Genomic DNA, 5334 nt, shown 5'->3' with positions numbered 1-5334 from the left:
TAATGAGGGACCGGTGAGTACACAGCTGAACATAATGAACTAATGATAATGGGAAGAGGACTGAACATAATACACACAGACCAAGGCTAACACAATAAAACAGGAAGTGGAACAGGCAGTAGATAAACAGTGAATGTGAACTGAAAACACTGGGTCACCGACCCAGGAACCCTGACAACCACCACCAGTAGGCAACGGGTGAAGAGTCTTGCCCAAGGACACAACGCCCGAGACTGTCCAAGCCGGAGCTTGGAAAAATGTTTCCATGAGTGAGAGTCATCCAATGGAAGTATTTCATTATAAATTTCATTGGATGCTATGGTGGTATGCTGTTTTGCACGTGTTTATTGTGTTTATTTTAGCAAGTTTTACTTCCCACCTTGAGACTTTGAGACCACGAGTCTTTGTTTCATTCTTTCTATTATTTATTTTGAGTTTATTTTAATAAGTTGTATTAAACAGCTTGACCTACTCCTATTTGAGTGATATTGTCTATAACCAATGAGGACTAAACATTCCTTAGGTTAGACAGATTACATGCATGGGAGAGGGAAAATTGGGCTGTATACAGAATAAAAGAGCATGGGGGCATTGTGAAAAAATGATGTGATATCCTCCCTAAAAGTTATTCTGTTCATCTAGACGTAGCATTTTCAGTACGAGAAACATTTCGTCAATCATCCATGTGATTTTTTCAGTCTCACCTGACTGCAGGTTTCCCCAACTTTATAAACAGTACCTTTGCACAATGACTGAAACTAGCACCACTGGTGAACAATGGCCTGTGAGGTCAGTTTCTTGTTAATATTCAAATTGTCATGACCATTGATCAACAACCACAGATCAAAGACTTTTAATCAGTGACCACTGATCTCGTCTCGCAATTTATGTTCTCCCTGCCATTCCTGTTCTGACTAATTTTTTCCCCCTCCTTCTTTACAAACAATCCCTATTTGCTTGTTAAATATGTTATGACTGCCCTGATCCTGGCTCTACATGCCTCTTTCCTTTTGTTGAAAAATAAACACACTTACTTATGATCTGTTGTGTAACATTGCTTTCTGGGTCCTGCCAAAATCCGTGGTCTTTTGGAGCTTTTTCTACAGCAGCAGTTGCCAAATTCATGAAGTGAACACACAATAAATATAGTACTCTATGTATTATGCATAATTAGTCACCTTTATTATTTCGATTTCTTTACATAGTTAGCAAAGTGTTTATGTTTTTGTATTTGTTTATATATACAGTATTTATTCAGTAAGTGATTAAGTAGATGACAGGAAAAGACATTAATCATACGAGTAACCAACTGAGTTCAGGAAGTTGCTATCACGTCGCCACTGCCCTGTTCCCCAGAGCAGAATAGGACAGTCACTTAAAATTCTAAATTCGCACAACTATTAGGTCATTACACTCTGACAGGGGTCATTTACATTAAAAACAGGGGAAAATCAAAATCGACAGAGCCCATCGGTCCATTGGATTATCAAGACCTAATCACCCTCGTGCAATGATTATTAAGGTGCATAATCCGGTAGACAAGATTAGGATCCTCACTGCAGCTAAAGATAATGGCCCCCTGACTTATGATGGACAGATCATTCATATTCGACAAGATTTGGCAACCGGAGTAAAAGAGATGCGATGTGCGTTTAACGGAGTGTGCCAAAAACTTATCCAGAAAAATATGCGCTTTTATATGCGTTATCCTGCTACACTTAACTTTTCTCACGGAGGAAACAATTACTCCTTCCGTAAATCTGAAGATGCTCTTGCTTTTTTGAACAATTTGAGTTAAATTGAACACCGACAGCAATTGATTGAATATGATTAGTTCTATTACGGCACTTAAATATTAGACATACTCTTAATTTAAGGATACCCAGTCCATGTTAAGGTATATTGGAACTGGAAGTTGTACTCTTATTAAGGAATGATTTAACTGTCCCGTCCCTTCTTATTTGTTTTTTCTTACAAACTTTATAAAGTAAAACATGTTTAACTCAGAAATCTAAATGAGGTTGGCTGGTTCTCTCGGTGGCATGCGGGAGTTTGGAGAGGAAGTTTTGTTTCTTTTTTTTCCCTTTTTGCCTCCCTGTCAGTGACTTTTGCTCGGTTTCATGAGACCAAGTTTTCTTTTTTGATGGATTGTAGGATCGTTTTTTGGGGGGAGGGAAGGGGGGTTTTAGGGGTTGTCTTTTTCCTTTTTTTTTATCATTAATATGCGTGGCTATTGTTTCTGTTGTTTATTTATTCATTTATTTTTTCATGTTTGTGTCTATATAATGTATCTAAAATTACCTTTCCCTTTTATGGAAACATCTGTTTGCTTATTTGCAGTTGCGCATTCCGAGAAATGGTTTCCCACACATCATGTTTTAATAGAGGGGGGAAAGAAACTATAACAAAAGAGACTGAGCTGATATGACTGACCTTAAAATAATTTATTTAAATGTTAAAGGGCTGAATAATGTTGTTAAAAGACAAAAACTTCTTTCATTCTTGAAAAAGGAAAAAATACAAATTGCCTTACTTTCAGAAACTCATTTAAATGATTTGGAACACTCAAAACTAAAAAGAAATTGGGTTGGCCAAGTTTTTTACTCATCATATAACACAAAAAGCAGAGGAGTAGCCATCCTTATCCATAGCAATTTGCCTCTAACCACAGAAAAAGTCATAAAAGATAAGGAAGGACGCTACATTCTTATATCTGGTTTCTTATTTAGAGAATCTGTTTTTATAGGATGTGTTTATGGTCCAAATTCAGAAGATGTCTCTTTTTTCCCCAATCTCTTAACCCATGTTTCAGCCATAGCTTCCCCATATTTGGTGTTGGGAGGTGATTTTAATTGTGTTCCTGATCCTAGGGCTGATAAATCTCCACCAGGGAGTGAATTGTCGCCAAGAAGCATTAGATTGAGCCTTTCTTTTTAATGAAACTCACCAGCTCATTGATGATTGTCTCAATGTCCTTCTCAGCGCTATCAGAAGATTGCAGAATGTCCTCGATTTCCTTCCCAAGCACGTTCACTTCTGTTTCTTTGGTCTGAATTCTCCGGTGAGCAATTTGCAAAATCACCTCAAATTCTTTTTGCATTTCAATTGTGTTGTGGCGTTTATGTTCATTCACACAGCAGAGATAGCAGATACATTTTTGATCAGTACGGCAGAACATCTTCATCATCTCATTATGAGTTGAACAGATGTTCCCTTTCAGCCTGTTCGATGGTTTGACCAGCTTGTGTTTGTCAAAGGCAGAGTTATAGTGAGGCTGGAGGTGTTGCTCACAGTAAGAAACCAAACATACCAGACAGGACTTCACTGCTTTCAGCTTCTTTTCAGTGCAGACATCACAGGAAACATCTTCAGGTCCAGCATAGCAGAGATCAGCTGAAGCAGGTTGGATTCCAGGTAGGGCTGGGTATCGTCACTGATTTCTAGAATCGATTCAATTCCGATTCACAAGGTCCCGGATCGATTCGATTCACGATTCGATTTAATTCGATTCTACTTGATTTGAATCTGGGAAATTTTGACAGAAATATTATAATTCAGATAAGTACATTTACATATTTTTGTATCTATAAAAAGGAAGCTGACACACATAAGACTTTATCAAAGGTGTGAGCATCACAGCAGATGCCTTTGTGTCAAAGTAGCTGAAGATAAAACACAGAAAAACATGAAGGTGATTTTCCTGGCCTGGGATTTTATATAAAAATATTCTGCAGTACATCAAAAACGAAAGAAAACCATTAATCAACACATGATTGTAATCTGAAGTTACAGTGGTTTTATTACGAGACACGGCTAAGCATTTTGCATAATTTTAAAAAGTTTAAATTTGTTCAGTATTGAACAGCAGAAATTAGGTTTTCTTTTCGGAAGTATATAAAACGAAAAAAAAAAAAAAACGTCGCCCGACAGCGCTGTAAACAACGGTAGTCTTGTGTGTAACAAGTAAGCGAATAATGAAGAAAACAGATTTTTAGACGGGAAACTGTTCTTGAAGTACACACACAGAGAGAGAGAGAGCTGTGAATCTTGGTCGAAGCAAAACAGTAAAAGTCAGAATGAATACATGACGATGTTTATGTGAAGCATAGTTTGGATCTTCTTTTGCTGCTGGTTCGAGGCATCAAACTAACAGCTTTAGAATCAGCGCATAAAGGACGTGAACACAAAGCGCGGACCCGCCGACAGATCAGAATCAGCAAGCTGTCGGCTTTCAGCCCCGACCGTGAGAAAGGCGACATCTAACTGATTCTGGTCCGCGGGTCGCGCTGTGTGTTTAAGTCTTTGTGCAGAATCCGTGTTCCTGCTCTCATTTACTGTCTTAGCTGTTTGGTGGTGGTTGAAATTTTGTGAGATTTCACCTGAGATTCTGGCATTTCGGGCAAAATAAATTTATATTAAAAAATTGATTCAGGATTTTAATGAATCGATTTTACGTTATCCAAGCCAGAATCGATTTTAATCGATAAATCGATTATAAAAACCCACCCCTAATTCCAGGTATCTTAGAGTCCTCTACTAACTCTGCTAACATGCTGTGTTTCACAAGAGCAGGCCTCGGGATGAAGATTTTTCTGCACTGAGGACAGCTGTAGATTCCTTTTGGATCCTCATTATTCCAGTGGACTTTAATACAGCTCATACAGTAGTTGTGTCCACAAGAAATAGTCACTGGATCCTTCAGTAGATCCAGACAGACTGAACAGCAGAGTTTTTCGTGATTCATTGTTTGTCCTTGGAGTGTTTTTGTATGTCAAGGTAATTGAAAAACTGTTTCACTGTGAGAGGAGAAATGGAGTGTATCAGGTTACGCTTTGTTTTGGGCAACCAAGAGGCTTGACAAAGTGACCCCTCCCAGGAGGCTTTTTTCCTCATGTGGGCTTTAGTTGAGTATTGCTTTATTTTCCTATGTTGATTTTTGTTTTCTGTTTATGTTGGTCAAATTTATTTGCAGTAATAATGGTACAGACTAAAGAAAAGATGGCCAATTCTCCAATCCTGACTTCTCTTAATTGGCTCACTGAAAATTTATTCTCTTCACATCTTCAATAATCAGACTCCATCTCATCTAAAGACATTACAGTACCATATCATCAATATCTCAGACTACTGTTTCCCAAAATAGATGGAATCAGTAGAGTCAAGGTGGCTGTTTATGTGAAAATCAAATGAGCTTCTTTGAAACAAGGGTGGGTGCATTAAGGGTACGTCTTTTGCCATCTTACAATGCTGTGATTGGAACCGTTCCTTGACTCTCTGTGAATGGTGATCCTGCCTGTTGATCAGTGCTTATGACAAGTTGCATATCGACAATGA

The sequence above is a fragment of the Pundamilia nyererei genome, unplaced genomic scaffold (genome assembly GCF_000239375.1).
Source record: "Pundamilia nyererei isolate P.nyererei 1_Seehausen unplaced genomic scaffold, PunNye1.0 scaffold00292, whole genome shotgun sequence".
Classification (NCBI taxonomy): domain Eukaryota; kingdom Metazoa; phylum Chordata; class Actinopteri; order Cichliformes; family Cichlidae; genus Pundamilia; species Pundamilia nyererei.
The sequence above is the reverse complement of the archived record's forward strand: the minus strand, read 5'-3'. Positions refer to the sequence as shown.